Source organism: Epargyreus clarus, unplaced genomic scaffold (assembly GCF_041222505.1).
Source record: "Epargyreus clarus isolate Ecla_fem2 unplaced genomic scaffold, WU_Ecla_fem_2.2 ptg000018l, whole genome shotgun sequence".
Lineage (NCBI taxonomy): Eukaryota > Metazoa > Arthropoda > Insecta > Lepidoptera > Hesperiidae > Epargyreus > Epargyreus clarus.
This window is the reverse complement of record NW_027332226.1, coordinates 8896492-8914703: the sequence shown is the minus strand read 5'-3', so window position 1 is coordinate 8914703 and position 18212 is coordinate 8896492.

The window sequence follows — 18212 nt, the reverse complement described above, 5'->3', positions numbered from 1 at the left end:
CCACCGCAGCCATATAATAAACGATCCAAGATATAGCTAAATGATTTGATGTCTAGCTCGAGATAGTTTCATTAATATAGACGTATACTCTGACCATGATATACATGCATATTAGGTACATAAACATAATTTTGTGAAATCTATTTTTTTTACCACGGTTTTCTTGGCTGGACTTGTATGTATCTGGGTATGTAACGGATTTTTTAAATTTCCTTGTGTGATTTTAGCAAGGTTTTTAGTTTTTAGGGATCCGTAAGAAACATCAAAAACGGAACCCTTATAGGATCACTAGTGCGTTTGACCGTCAGACTTTCAGTCCCTTTGCTCCTAAAGTACTGAACTAAATGCATCGTGTGGAATGTCATATGAAGGGGTTGTTGTAGAGATTTCAAATATATTTTTGTTATATTGTCTACAATACGTAATTTTAAGGTAATTCAAGAAAGAAGACGAAAATTGACATATCAGATAGCTATATTTAACATTCTGCTAAGAAACAATCATCATCAGATATTTTACATCGCGCCGCCAGACAATCGTTAAGGTACAAAAGCGTATCTGTCCAATCTCCACAATAACAGCGCATCGCCGTGGAGGGTTTCAAGTTTTGCACAATGCCACCGCAGCCATTTAATAAACGATCCAAGATATAGCTAAACGATTTGATGTCTAGCTCGAGATAGTTTTAATAATACAGACATATTTTCTGACAATGATACCTACATACACATAATGTATGGAATACTAGTAGAACCATATTTTTAGAGTCTATTTTGAGCACGTTTTTATTAGCATGACCTGTATGTATTTGAATATATAATCGAAATTTTGAACTCGATTTTTACGCACTCTGAATGGTCCGATTGATTTAAAATGTTTAATACTTATTAAGTACTGATGACAATACATGATTTAATTTTTTTTTCACTGTTCTCATCAGGGTCGTCAGGATTAACGATTTTCCTTGTGTGATTTCAGCGTGGTTTTTAGTTTTCAAACTATAATTTCTTTGATCATACAGTTCACCTGCTTAATCAAACTTAACAGTAATAATATTAACTACTACTATTTATTTATATATTAAATTACTTAGAATTGAGCATATGATTTTTTATTTAACTAGCCCAGTTTCTTAAGCAGTAGCCCTTATCATAATATCACGCCTTGTAAAATATACCGTTAGCGTAGCTACGGAGCCGACTACAATTTTCAACGGCCGACACAAATTGCAAACTAATCATAGTCCAGCAATTGGGTCGCTTAGAAGAGGTCGGTTCCCCGTTCCGCGAGGCGCCGTAACTGCCGCCCTCCAATTAGCCGCCCGCCCTTGTGGGCCGATAACTGCCCACGAGACTTATCTATCCGACCGAGTGTTATGTACCGGTAAACGCCACTGGGATTCACATTCAGCTTCACCCTTATAAATACATCCCTACGATTCTATGGTTATTTGTTACAGCTGTGATGAATAATGTTGTTCTTTTTAGATCTCTAGTCTCTGGTGATGAATCATGTTGTATTTTTTTACACTTCACTCATTGAGGATTGAGGGGGAGCAATATGTTTTTATAAAATTATGTCAAACAAATTATATTGATTTTATTTTACGTAGAAAAGTCGTTACATACATATATGTATATTACATACTAAATTTACTAGCGAGTCTAGTCTTTGCTAACTACCGTTATTAGTTTAAAGAAGACATTCTATCATTCTACCTGGACATTCTATCTGGATGCACTATAAGTGCATAATGTATATTAACTTTCGTATATTAACTGGTGTTGTTCAATTGTACTTTTACTAAAGTTGTCACAAAATCCCATGGAATGTTTCGGAGCGGGTCCTTAGGACTACAACGAACGATAACAAGAAATGCCAATTATAAACCCTTGTTTTGCTTCTAGGAAAATGGAACAATTACAATAAAAATAACAAATTCATAATAATTAATCATAATCATGTTTGCATGGCACCAAAATATAAATTTGTCTGTATTTCTATAAGCGTTAATAATGGAAACAGGAATATCTTTATAAGGAGAGTTTTATTTATAGACGTAATACTTTTAGGACGAATATATACATTTACTTCATAAAAATAAAAATCAGTAGCCTTACCAGGAGTTTTTACGTTTCGACAAATATGACTGTTTTGGTATTTATTTACGTATTTGCCCATACAAATTCCAATCAGCGCCCCTAGCGGATTGTGTCAGAACTAGGAAACCGTATTGGCCCATACGTGAACAAATACCATACAGTCATATTTGACGTAAAAACTCCTGGTAAGGGTACAGTTCACGGGGGTTCCACGGGGGCGGAAATAAATATACCAATTAAGGACCTTTTGCCCAACGCACGCCATTATTCAACATCCGGGGTGAGTTACAAAACCAATTAATCTTATCGCTTATTATGCATCTAACAGACAGGTAATTGGCGTGATCAATATTCTATTAGCAGATTTTTAACGAACAATCTTAGCGAGGTAATTAATTGGCCTGAATTAACTTTGGATTAGCTGTATTGACTCTGTTTTCCTTTGAAATTAGTGTTTAACTTATGTTTTTGGGATTTAATTGCGATCTATAGACTTGTAAATTAATTTGATATCAAAAATCAAATGATATGTTTAAGCGAGTCACGTAACTAATTGTCTAAGTTAACTGTAACTTAAATTTAAACTTTCTTTAAATATATTTCCTTTAAATCTAATGAATCAAGTCAAAGATATTTCTCTACAAAATAGTTGAAAGGAGAGCGATAGACGTAACTTAAGAAAACTTATATTTACAGGAAATTAGAAGCCGAGCGACCGAAGCTTTATACCTTATTTAAACCTTTAAGTAAGTAGTCCACGATCTAGATTACATTTAAGCATTGAAATCTGTTTTTTGTACTAGATATATTAATGTTATTATACGTCTTGTTTGATATTTGCAATACACAAAAATAATAAGAAATCAACAGAGGTGAATTAATCCGTAAAATAGGACAGGTCATGTTTTTTTTAATATTATTTATTATATATTACAAATATTACAATCTTGCCATTCTGTAAATTCACAGTAAGTAGACACCTATATTTCATATTTTTTCAATTTCCGCCATTTCAGACATAATGGGCTCATTGACTGCGAAACGTTTTCAATATTTGAATTTGCTCATTTAGGCGCTTGCCTACCTTGTCGAGAGGAAAACATTTTCAATTATGTATTTTTGATAATACGAGAATCATGTTGATTCCTTATTTATTGTAAGATCGATTATATTCATATATTCGTAGATATCGTGTGATGATTAACATTTATTATTAATTTTTACCTTCGAAAGATCGAAATTCTAGTAGGCAGAAATAGACAAATTTTGATGTTTGGTACGGAAGACATTGGAATTGATTATTAATAAATGGTGTAACTTGGAACTCGTCAAAGTAACTTCTACTGTAGTGTGTACTATAGCATACCCTTCACCATAACACCCTTCAAACCAACATACAGCAATATGGGAAAGACAGATTACACTGTAGATTATACTGTTTTAAAATATGTATAAACAGTTTAATTAGGAAACCAGATGATACACGAGGAATAAAATGTTCATTACTTATCTGAGTATGTATTTCAAATGAAATACAAATATAAAAATACATCATACAAATTTAACATCCCCTCAAATAGATTAATGATTTATTTAATTTTCTTTTTGGCTCGTCCCTTTGATGTGTGTTTGTTGGTAAATAAATTAGAAAGCGTAGCGAAATTCTAACGTATTTACAAACATTTTTAATATGTTTCATTAGCTTCTCTTATATGTAACTAAAATGTATTTCTCATAGTAATATACATTTTAATATGTTTATATAATTTAACCTTAATGGACCTTATCATAGACCAATTAAATGCATTAAAGGACTTTTCAATAGTAACTAGGAAAGGTTTTGGACTAATTTGTTGTTTTGACACGTTCAATATATTATTACACTTAGTGTGCCTTTCCATCCGAGATATGTGAGGTAGCTAAGCGGAGTGCTAGTTTAAAGGTACAAAGGTAATTGGTTCGATTAGCAATCAAAACGTGTTTTTTTTTAATTTTTAAACTATTATTATTTATTTTTATTTTTTTAGTCTGTGACAAATTCAGAAATTCAGAAATTAATTAATCTAATATGGATAATGGGAAACTGTTATCAAATTATTGCATTGTCATCGGTCATTTATACGTGTGCAAAGTTTCAAACTAATCAGAGTTTTGGAATTTGGTGAAAATTGAGCTCAAAGTTTCCGTTACATACATACATACAACCCAAACTAATAAAAACGTGTTAAAAAGGTTCAAGCCTAGCTAAGGCTAGCCTTGACATACCTTATTTTTTCTAATACGTAATTTTTGGAATAATCAGTGATTCCTGGGATTCGAATCTAGGGTCTCTTGGGTCGAGGGCGATTTCCTACCACTAGGGTATGACTACTGATTTTTTAGCTGACATTTTGCACTTATCTGCTACAGGATCAAATATGAAACTCTGATAACAAGTTCAATATGACGATCACTGCGGAAAAAAGCTCGTCAATGGTTGAAAAAGTTTATTTTGTTTCGGCTTACGTTTTTGGGGTAGTCCCTAGGCGTTACGTTCTAATAATAGTACGGTTCGGTGACCAACCCTTTGTATCGGCCGTAGTTCTCACATTGTGTTCGGATCTGATCTTATTGGACCCAACTTCAATGAATAGAACCGTCAGTAAATAGCTTTTGTGAGTCTTCTACTTTTCAAGATTTACTTAATACTATAGGTACCTGATACGTTACAAGAAGTGGCAGTAAATAGCCTTTGTAATTTAAATAAACAGGTACAAAAGGAAACCCTTAAGCGGTAGAATAAAAGGTTATACTTGCTTATATAAAAATATAGATTTATTAAAAATCTGGATTGGTCTCGAAATGTTATCTTTTCCGATACAACAGCAGTTTGATTTTCCATTACACAAGGAAACTTGATTTATTTTTATAATATAGGAGTAACAGACGAGCATATAGTCCACCTGATGGTAAGTGGCTACTGCCACCCATGGACATCTGTAATCAACACCAGATAGTCCCGGAACTACAGGGACAAAGTCTTATTGAAACCTACTATATAATGAAACATTGTGGTTTAGAAATAATCCCCCGTAAAAAGACTGTATATTAGTATTCAATTCATCTTACTGGGACCTCCTTAAAGCAATAAATCATTTAGTATTCTGTGACTGCAGTATTCATTTATTATTTAGCACGATGGAATTCTTTGCAGCCAAGTTAAATCGTAACTGGAGGAAGTATTTTTATTGAAAAATTAAGTGGCAAATAAGTATAAAAAATCAGGCGCTTTGAAAAGAATTTCTGAGATTGTAGTACTCTGTGATTTTACTAGGTTAACGTTATTAGCCTTTTTTTATAATATAAGAGTAGCAGACGAGCATGCAGTCCACCTGATGGTAAGTGGCTACTGCCGCCCATGGACATATGTAATCAACCCCAAACAGGATTAGATATTCCTACCTGAGGTCGGCCACAGATGCGCCGCTACCCCTGAGGACTAAGTTGGAACGCCTCGGAAAAGTCGAAGCCTGTAACATAGCTGTGCGTTGTTTCAACATACAGGCACTGTTGGACATGGGTCTTCTCCCAGATTTAGGCTATATTCTACTCAGAAGGAATTCCAGAAATACAATATATTCTTCCATAATCATCAACATTTACATTAATACATCTTTATCCATTTTATCATATCTCCATTATACAAGACATTGCAAATATCAGCTGACATTTCAAAACTCCAAGCAAGACTGAACATTCTAAAATATAAAAATTTTTTCGATCGTAAAGCACTCTCTGATGCTTCGCATCATGAGTCGTGCAATAGAAAAGTATTTAATAAGTGACATAAAGTATTAACAACCAGCAATATAAATGGATCAATGCGATGTGCCTGTGACATTTGGCCGAATGTTACAGGTACATCGCATTTTTCATTAATAAATGCACTTTGTTTATTCATATTTAAAACACTTTGTACACAAATTATTTGTACCATAAGCCATAAATCATAATGGCGTTTTGATTTTGTGCTGTCAAGTCTGTCAGTTGTAATTGTACGTTTAAAAATAACAAACACTCTTTTACGTTATTTTATCAATCCAGAATTCAACATAGCTTATGTTGATAAAACATATTATTTGGATAATATGGTAATATAATTTTGAATTTTATAATGGGAATATAAAATATACTTCACGCAATTTTAAGATTTCTGCACGGATTATAAAAAAATGTGTATTACTGCCATCTGTGTTCAAGTTGACGATTAAGGTTATCAAATAAAATAATAAGGAATGTAAAATAATACTTTATTCAATTATATCCAATATCCATATTTTTCTATTGACAGTCAACAACTCGGTTGCCTGGAGACTTGATATCCAACAGTCCTCCTCCGCTATTTTCATTTACACCACCAGGGGCGCCGGCAGCATTTGGTCAAGGTGACGGCGCACCAGTATGCCATTTTCAGTACTGACTTCATAATGGAGTCTACCTAATCTTCGGATGACGACTCCGAACTCCCATTTAACTCTTGGGTTGGTGTAACTGCGGACTTGTACCTTATCACCTTGTCCGAACTCCTGCGTTGGCGGTGCATTGTAATGTAATCTGGATAGTGGGGCGGATTTCTTAAATAAGGCATGCATATAGGTTCTTACCTCTCTGCCGAACATTAACTGATAGGGTGATAACTCTTTTGTATTAGGTGTACGTCTCAAGCGTGCCTTGACAGTTAACAGTTTATCAAATAAACTTCCGCTCTTGCTGATATAAAATAACATTCAGGTATTAGCCGATTATTTTCTTTTTGTACATTCAAAAATTTAAATTCAAATTCGTACCTGTATTTTATTTCCTCTTCTAAATTTTCTTCTTCTGTAAGCCATTCAATTTTTTCTTGAATCGCGTAGAATTTGTTCAAATTTTCTTGTAAAGAATTCAGTCGTATATTTATTTCTTCAATGTCAATTTTTTCTATTCCCGAAATGTAATTTTCGGTTCGTTTCATTAACCCACGTAATGTGGCTCGTATTTCCTTATTGTTTTTTAGTTCATTCGACATCTCGTCGCCAATATCAAATAAAATAATAAGGAATGTAAAATAATACTTTATTCAATTATATCCATATTTTTCTATTGACAGTCAACAACTCGGTTGCCTGGAGACTTGATAGTTGGATATCAAGTCTCCAGGCAACCGAGTTGTTGAAAGGTGTTACTTATTTTCGTTACGGAATTTCTCGATTCGGTCGCCGCGCTCAAAGCCCGCGATAAAAGCTATGCAATAGCTTAATAAAGTTGAATATTAAAGGGGGTCTCCCTACAACAAACCGGATTTTTTCGGCATGTTTCGATCTCACTGTTAAACCGTACTTGGAAGACGGTTGAAATTTTTACAATCCATTTAGTTCTATAACTGATATTATAGTAAATACAAATAAGAACCATAAAACATATTTTAATACAGTTATTTTAATTTTATTATACGTTGTATACGTATCATTCATCATCACCCCAACGCTATTCTGTGTCATATAAAGAAATATTGTTGAAAATAATAAAATGAATAAAAATAAGTAAAAAATAATGAACATTTGGTGGTACGGAAGCCTCCATGTGCGAGTTCGACTCGTACTTGGCAAATTATTTAAAGAACTCTCAGATATTTTAAGAACTTTCAGACCTGGTTGTTGCTACTTTAACGTTAATGTTAAACACAATTAAATATCAACGTAAACGTTATGAGCCAGCGTGTTCATTATTGTACCTTCTTCTTTCTTCGATATTATTACTTTTATTCTTTATCAATTCATATTATTTCTTAGTAATATGTCGCTTTCTATTAAATATTGTGAAATTTACCAAAATCATGAGGCATTCAAATTTATTCCTCATAATATACTGTTTAATATAAATGTCTATGGTCTCATCGGTCTGTCAACGAGTGTCTCATTTAATACTTTTGTAACTAAAATAATCTAAAGTAATTTGTCTATTTTTACTTCAATGCAATGTGTTAAATTATATTGAAATGTTAACACCATAGTAGCTATGTGTAGCAAAAGAAATAGTCGTGCTCATTTTTATACCATCCCATTTTTATCCCAATCTTACGAGAGCGACATTAAAGATCTTTCGGGAACTCCGTCTTAACTTAATTCAATTACTAAACGAATTGCTGCGTAAATTGCGCTCGATTGCTTTGTTTTCCGTATTCTATATTCATTATATTTATATATATTTAATATTATAATATTTAAAATAATTATATTTATATTTAAAGGGTACCCGACGCCATGGGAGTGACGCCGGGTTATGTGGGACTTTTACCGTACTAAAATCCCCCCGATGGCTGTCCTCGGCGTTTGGTGGAGAACTATGGGATCTCCTACGGAACACAACCGGAGTTCTCCTAACGTGATGCCCTTCTATCGAGTTCTGCCCTGGGGGGAGTAATTTACGCTTCTCTCACATCCCCTGGCGATTACAGCGATATGCGACCACACAAATCGCTGTCTTTCCCGGGGTCGCTGAACGGTTTTGGCTCCCATTCTTGCCGCTCGCAACCCAGCCCCTTTTAGTCGCCTCTTACGACAGGCAGGGGATACCGTAGCCCTATTCTGGACCCGGGGACTACAGGAACAAAGGCAGATGACCCACCTGAAGAGTCAATGCATCAACTTCTTCGAAGGACAGCTCTTTTTGCATTTTTCGTGAAGAGCCCCATGTTATTACGAAACTCGTACTCCGGGAATACCTCGGGAGGAGGTTCATTCCACATCTTGTATGTTTGGGACAGAAATGTATAAAAGTGTAGTAATCTATATATTTTTAATATTTTATATATTTTTAATGTTCCATATCTTCGAAAATGCCTCATTAAGAATCTTTTTACATATCTAAACCGATGAATACGTTTAATTGGTTTAGATAGACCTCATTTTTTATGATTGCACCAATTATTTTTAATGACTATCGGATTCATTTACTAATGATTGTCGAAGAGATTATAACTTAATGAAATTACTTATATTTTAAAATCACCTTATTAGTTTATTCTGAAATTTGTAAAAGGGAAAATAGTAAAAGAATCAGTGTCACGTTGAACAAAATGAAAAAATAAAATCAAGCGAAATAAAGAGACTATTGGAGCCTATTTCAAATGTAAATCCGTGTCGTTGTAACGGGTCGGTTCTCCTGGAAATAAGACGTAGGTCGGAAGATTGTCGCTTGTTCCTATCGTTGACTGGAGCGTTTTTGAGACTCTCGATCCACAGGTTTTGCGATGAACTGAAGTATTTTTATAGTTACTCCAAACGATTTAGCAGACGGGCTACCTGACAGAAAGAAGTCACCGTCATCTATGGACATTTTAAAATTGGAGTTGCTAATGCGTCGCCGGCTTTGGAAGAAAGCTTTTTTGCTCTTTGAAGATCATCATGTCTTTTTTGATGTGACGACAGTGATTCTTAGGTCACTTTTTAACCCCTGAGAGCTAAGTTCGAGCACACCTCATAGTTATATTCCATAACAGCTATTGGAGCTAAAACACAAAATAATATCGTTATAAAGTATTTTTTTGTAAATTAAATAAAAGGTAAACGTAAACTACTTATGTAGTTACTCAAACTTATGCTCTTTATTCCTCACAAGTGGATCAGGGAGATGTATTAGAAATTTGGAAAGCGATATTACATGGACTTATCAGGAAGATTTGAGTGAATATCGGTACTCGGTACATGATATCGTCTATAACCCTTGGTTAGATTATAGCTCCATAAAAGATTGATATCGCTTTTGTACCCCTACGAATATGATATGGTATTGTTATTGCCAGTTGACTTGCTATATGTTATTGCTATGCTAAAGAAGTTTTCTGATACAGTAAAATTAACGTATTCATTTGTTTTTGTAAAAACTGCTATTGACCCTGCTAGGCACGGATCTCTATGAGTACGAGAAAGGTTTATGCCATAGTCCACAATAGTGGTCACGACAAAATCGACCTCCATATATTTCTAGCAGTGATAGCCTAGTGGTTAAGAAACTCGGCCTCCCGATCGAGGGGACCGAGGTTCAAATACCTCTGATTTTTCGAAATTATGTGCATATTTGAAATTAATTAGCACTTGCTAAAACGGTAAAGAAAAGCATCGTGAGGAAACCTGCATATCTGAGAGATTTATAAAAAAAAATCTTAAATACTTTCACTCTTAACGCAAATTATTATGATTCTGATACCCCCAGGATGAGAAGCCAAATTTCCATCATTAGGCTGTTGTTACTGCTTCGTATTAAATACTCAAATTTTTAATGTTGTTAACTCTATTTTATGCAAAGAAGACATTTATCTTTTCTTTCCTCAATTTCCGACGCTTGAAAGATAATGGGCTTATTAAACGCCTGCCGTTTTCAATATTTGAACTGGCTCATTTAAGTATTTACCTTTTCTGAAGAAAGGTATTTTCTTTCTTTACTTTCATATTTATGAGATGAAACTGGCCTTTTCGTATGTTGACGGTACCTGGAGTACCTTTAAATTATTTAGTAAAATTCAAGAAATTATTTTCTGTTTTTAGCCCATGAAGCCACTTGAGCTTGAAGTAAACTTAAATAATAAATTCTCACATTAATTCTAAGAAATATTATTTTTTTATTATTTTTGTCCTTTTTAGTAGGTTAATATTTTAAACAATTAAATATAAATTGTACATTTTCAACAATGAAATAAATTCTTCAGTTCTCTTTGTTTCATTTAATTAATATGTGTTTAGTCACAACTTTTACTATGTATATTTTGATTTTTGGGAGGTAAAAAATTGATACATGAACAGATTCATGGGCAGCAGCACACACTTGCCATCAGGTGGACTGTGTGTTCGTTTCATATTGCAATATAATAAAAAAAGAAATGTTTATTCATATAAAGGATAAAGTAACAGATGGATAAAATACTATTACATTTATTACATTAGAAATTTGATAAATATTCATGTAGACTACACACATATGCCAAGTAACACATGTTTTATATTCACAGAAGCGCGAGCTTATGAAAGATCCATAGCAACTCTCACGCCTCATAAAACTGGTAAATCAAAAACGAAAGCAAAATATAGACACTTTCATTTTTATTATTACAGTTATTTTTATTAGAGTGAGATATAAACTTTATTTTCTATTTATGGGCCTTATTTTTTCAATCATGAATTAAGTTTTCTTATTGTTTTTTTATAACATAGAAGTAGCAGACGAGCATGCAGTCCTGATAGTAAGTGGCTACTACCGCTATGTAATCAACCTCAGATAAGATTACATTCCTACTTGAGTTCGGCCATAGATGCGCCGCTGCCTCTGAGGATTAAGCTGGAATGCCTAGGAAAAGTATAGCTCCCATATCAAACTTAAAACCAGAATGCAGAAGCGCTTAATTCTGCTGTTATGAGGCAGAAATATTACCATAGGAGTCTGACATCTACCACCACCTTCAAATTATATTTTTGATTATGATCAGTTATATTTAATTCTTTATCAAAAACTGTATGACAATCTAACATAACATAACGTTTTTCAAGTAAACAATATTCTTTACTATTTGTGCAATGCCAAGAAGCATGTAGGCGGTCTCGCAAGCTATTGCAATGTTGAAATCTTGGCAGAAAGCTTGTTCTTAATGAAATTGTGTAGAGATACCAGGCCGAAGAAATCCCGGCGGAGTTCTTAGCACTTACGATAGATAAGTTCAGTTGAGCCGTTATCGACATATAAGGCAGTAGGGCTAATTGGTGAGTCGTTACACTAGAGTACAATAAAAATCCGGGCCGATTGGCGGAGACAAGTTTCGTGTAATAATATCGTGTTCTAAATAGTATTAAAAAAAGTTTGTTTAGTACTTTTATTTTTTAAATTATCTAAAGAGCTTATTATGTTATTCTTCGTTTTAATAATAGGAACTTTAGAAATTTCTATAATTTAAGCGAAATTATATATTTACTTTTTGAAAAAATCCAATTGTGTTTGGAATAGATGTAGATAGGTATGAAGTTCGTACTTCTATATTATCAAACAAAAGGACTGTAGCACTGAATATAAACCTAAAAACCTCTTATATTCAAAACTATGCAAAATACATCAAATAATAATGATTAACAATTATTCTTCAACGTATTGCCTCATGAATTATTAACGCTTTGATTTGAATTATTGTGATTAGCTGACCGTACCCTGATAGCTTAACTATGTAAAATATACTAAATAATAATAAATAATTAACAATTATTCTTCAACGTATTGCCACGGTAATAGTATCTGTAGTATTGCCTCATGAATGGTAACGCTTTGATTTGAATTATTGTGTTTAACTAGCCGTACCCTGATAGCTTAACTTAAATAATAATAAATAATTAACAATTATTCTTCAACGTGTTGCCACGGTAATAGTATCTGTAGTACTGCCTCATGAATGCTAACGCTTTGATTTGAATTATTGTGTTTAAATGGCCGTACCCCGATAGCCTAACTATATAAAATACAGTAAATAATGATAATTAACAATTATTCTTCAACGTATTGCCACGGTAATAGTATCTGTAGTATTGCCTCATGAATGGTAACGCTTTGATTTGAATTATTGTGTTTAACTAGCCGTACCCTGATAGCTTAACTTAAATAATAATAAATAATTAACAATTATTCTTCAACGTGTTGCCACGGTAATAGTATCTGTAGTACTGCCTCATGAATGCTAACGCTTTGATTTGAATTATTGTGTTTAAATGGCCGTACCCCGATAGCCTAACTATATAAAATACAGTAAATAATGATAATTAACAATTATTCTTCAACGTATTGCCACGGTAATAGTATCTGTAGTATTGCCTCATGAATGCTAACGTTTTGATTTAAATTATTGTGATTAACTGGCCGTACCCTGATAGCTTAACTATGTAAAATATGCTAAATAATAATAATGATTAACAATTATTCTACAACGTATTGCCACGGTAATAGTATCTGTAGTATTGCCTCATGAATGCTAACGCTTTGATTTGAATTATTGTGTTTAAATGGCCGTACCCTGATAGCCTAACTAAATAAAATACAGTAAATAATAATAATTAACAATTATTCTTCAACGTATTGCCACGGTAATAGTATCTGTAGTACTGCCTCATGAATGCTAACGCTTTGATTTGAATTATTGTGATTAACTGGCCGTACCCTGATAGCTTATGTGGAAGTCAATGTCGTATAATTTAAGCGGACGTAGTACTGTTAGGGCGATTACAGATGGACACATTTATTTTATTCGTAACGATATAACAGTAAAATAAATCGAAAACGTATTCGATTTTAGTAAATACAATAGTTTTGAGGTAACTGTATAAAACAGATGTTTGATAAAGTTAGATGAATGACTTTTAAACTTGGTACGAATTCGTATTATTTTATTCCTCGTACGTACTTATGTATTTTATTCATTATTATATCGTATTATTTTAGTGGTAGGATGAAATAGGACTATTTCAAAAACCATTATGCTAGGTTTTGCTACTATTTCATTAATAGCGTAGACTGTATAAGAATTGGCATTGTATCCATTAAATATATCATTTGAATAGAAAGGCCCAATTGCGACAATTGTGTATTTGACGTATCCAATACAAATTATTAAATTTTGTAACCGGATTCTCCGGAGTACACATGTTAGTTTATCATTTATATATTGCTGTATTTTGGGCCATTAATCCTATTGAAACTGTTAAAGCTTAAATTTTAAAATTCTATAAAAGTAATATTTCAGTATTTAGGTATTCGATTAATAGAGCCTCGTCCAAAAGACATAAAAGTTCTGTACCATAATTGTGGTAAATCTACATTTATAATCAACGTGGATTTACCTACTGAGCTATGAGGAAAATGAAACTAAGTATAAATATAGACATAACAAACACAGCTAAATTTTACATAATTTCGTGTTTTTGAAATGTCTCGCAAACTAAGTAATAAATATTTTATAAAAATAACATAACAGGTTAAATAACAGGACTCATTCTGATATAACAGATATTATAACATATTCACAATAACAGTGCGTCGCTTCGAGTGAAAGCACCCTTACATGTCGACGTTAGATATTACGTGCCAAGACAGTTATGGGTCCAGGTCACCATTGTCTATCTTAGATGCACAGTACACTGAATCAAGCCACAGTACCTACGTAATAATGGAACAACCTGACTGTGTTTACTGTGACATAAATAGACATGATCCTTATCTTGTCCTTAAACAAAGACTAAGTATTATTAGCCGACTACAAATAATTGAGGAACTATTATTAACATGCTTCAAAAAGGAGGTGCATTCGACGGCTATGTGTGTATATACAATACATACATACGTAAGTTTGTGTGTCCGCCATTATCTCAAGTTTTTGGATGGGGTTTTGCTTTTTGAAAACTTATAAAGACTATCTTGTAAAAAGGTGTTAAAACCCATATAAATTAACCGGGCTACCTCATCCACACTTATCGTTTGACGTGAAGCAATTTTGTGAATTGAGCTATATAATGTACATGCCGACTGGCTTACACATGAGGTGACCATTAGAGTTCTCAGAAGTGATCGGCTTCAGATAGACCTCGTTCTACTCGTATATGTACCTACATAGGTAAGTTCGTTATCCAAGTACATACTTGGATAACGAAGCACATACACTACATGGTTAGTAGTCGGTGTCGCCCATTATCTATACTAATATTATAAAGAGGAAAACTTTGTTTGTTTGTTTGATTGTAATGAATAGGCTCAAAAACTACTGGACCGATTATAAAAATTCTTTCACCATTCGAAAGCTTCATTATCCACGAGTAACATAGGCTATATTTTTTGATTTTGAGGCGGTACAAAGTTTGCCGGGTCAGCTAGTCACCTATATAGATGTCAATGGACGACACTGACCACTTACCATCAAAGAGACCGATTGGTCGTTCGCTATTTCAATCATGTAACAACTTTATCCTAAAGAAAATTTCAATATTAAAATGAATGCTAAATGCTAACGTCTTGAAAGATAATACTCTTAATAATCACGATAAGCTAGCAGCTTAATATAATTAAATCCCTACTTCGTCTGACTTGAAATTTAATTACAACATCGTAATTGAGTTGAAAAATGTCATTTATGTTGCCTTTTAAATCCTATTGGAAATAACGGCTTTATTTTATGAGTGTATGGCCGAATTGTATTGTATTTATCTAGATAAATGACAGGCTATAAAAAGCTTATGACAGAGCCAAACGGCATTGGCAGACCGAAGCTATAGCGGGTGACATTTAAATTATTGGTGCTCTAAATCCGATAGCAAGTAATGGACCGGCTTCGATGGAGGTCTCACTCAGACTGGCACAGATTTTGAGAGCAATATGACACAAGCTATTGGACAAAGGGATTGAAAATTGTAAGCTTCTAACGGACCTAAGGTATTGCATTGTGCAAAAGTATTTTATGTTTGAGGATTCGTGTATGTTACAGAATCTCTTTCTGTTACGAAAACTCACTAATTCGATTATTTGCAGAATTACGCGTAATTGATATAATTATCCGAATCACAATTGTTCTAATACCTACTTAATTTATTAGGTAAATAATTTAACGCCATGTATATCATCATCATCATTATCAACCCATTACTGTCCCACTGCTGGGCACGGGTCTCCTTTCAGAATGAGAAGGATTAGGCCATAGCCCCCCGCGCTGGCCAAGTGCGTATTGGTAGACTTTCCTGACGATGTTTTCCTTCACTGTATATATGGATACAAAAATGCTATAGACATATGTTGTATGTTGGTTCAAGCTTCATGTAAAATGCAAGTGTAATCCCCCTTTCTAAAAAAATCGTCAAATACATGAAACGCCTGAAAGATTATATAAGAAATGTTAACTTTATACACATCAAAATGGATTATTCAGATAGATATAAGATCTTAGACTGACAGGGATCGAACCTGAAGGCTTTTATGGAGCACTAAGTATGAAACTACGCAAGTTATTAATACGTATCACTAATGTCTGTACCGTCAGAACTGTCGAACGTGACGCAAATAAGGGTTTGAAGGCTCATACAATATAAATATTGTTGCAGTCACAAAACATCTTGGGAAACTACTATTTTTCATACTTTACGAGTAAGGCAGAGTAAAATACAAGTTTCAATCCCTTGTCAGGATAATACCCCGTTATAACAGATAAAGTCTGCCCATGCCGGTACAATCTAGCATCCATCATGTTTCTTTATAAGCTACTCTTATGTATTTAATATATTCACTTACCTTTAAAATATTTATTGTGTTATATGCAAATAATACTTATGTTACGAGACGGTTTTTACGTTACTTATTGTAAATATTGGCTTTTAGATTAAATATACAGTTATGTAGAACATAATATTTCATATTGGGATATAGATATGAAATGTTTGTATGAATTTTTGAAGATATATCAAAAGATACGCCAGACTTGCCTTAATTTCCTTTTTGTTACCTTTCAAATTGTATCTCTCTATCTCTCTCTCTGAGTAAATTTTCTTATACTGAGAGATGGATGGACGGATAGACAGATGAACACGCTTACAGTACCGTTAGGATGAGTTTCTACGATTAGTTATCATACAGTCCGCTAGGGGCGCTGATTGGAAATGTATCGGCAAATACGCAAACAAATACAAAAACAGTCATTTTTGTTCAAACGTAAAAACTCATACTAGGGGTACCGAATGAAATTATAAGAGTTTTCATTTCGATTGAACTAAAAATCCTTTAATTTTAAAACCAGTAGGATCTTTATAATTTCTTGAGAAAGTTAAAACGATTCTAACATTTGAACTTAGTCTAAAGAACAAATTTCAAAGACAGTAGCGTCAGAAACACACACCTAGTGCCTAAACAAACATTAAGTTTCAAACTGGCTCTTGACACAAGCGGTAAGTGAAAAGAAGCTGAAGTTTTCGCATTATCTCTGAGTAGAGGCTAGAAGTGTGGAACTTTGCAGAGGATGTTTAAATTGTCGCTACACACAAACTGTCGGCGCTGCAACGCCATCTGTGACCCGCGGAAGCTTCGTGGAGGTGAAAAATGAAATCCGTCTATTGCGAGCTGGGGGAGCTGCAATATATTCTAAACGTGTGCAGTCAGTCAGCAAATAAACCTTTAGAATAGATTTCAACAATCAATCTAGTCGAAGCCTTTGGAAAGGTATTTCATAAAATGGTTTGTGAAAAAATGTAATTTGATACTAACTAGAAAAACATTTTCTAGTTAGTATTAGAGTTTTTGCTACAAATGTTAATGTAAAATTTACGATATCAATAGAACTATTTGTAATAAATACTTAAAATGAATAAATTATTATTTTACTTCAAAATCGATTTTTATGAATTCATCTTTTTTGAAAAACGTAGCAAATATTTTGTCAAGAAATATTTTAGGAAAAAAATAATCTGCTAAAATGGGAAGCTTCATATTCAACTTACTGGACTTACTAGTACCAATTACCTCAATCTAATCGTAGTAATACTACCAGTCCAATGCTTTCATGTGATTACATGAAAGTAGTTAATTCGTGACGGAAACTTTGTTGCGGTTTCCGGACGCGGTCCGCTGCGATCCGGTTAACCGCACGACTGCGAATTTCGAAAACTTAGCTAATTTAAAGATTGACCCGACAACTTGAACAGGAACAAGAGGGCTAGCGCTGTACATAAGTGTGATTTGGTTAACTTTGGACTTATTATTCTACTATTATAAGTTTTCTCACTTAGTCAAAAGAGAAAAGAAATGCTTTTTATGGGCATATACTGGGTGAATTTTTCATATTGGCTTTCAGGGCCAAATCCGAACCTAATAGGATTAGAGAAAAATGCTGAAATGAGTCACGAGGCCGATTTTGATAAAAACTAAAACTGCATCATTAGTTTTTTAAAATATCTTTTTTCCTAGCCTAGGGAATGCAACGAGTTCATTTTGAAAAAAAAAAACACACCCTCTATATTTTTCCATTATCTGATAGTGTCGCTTATAAGGATCAAATTATGGGAAGTAATGTTATGTGACAAATTAAAGGAAAAT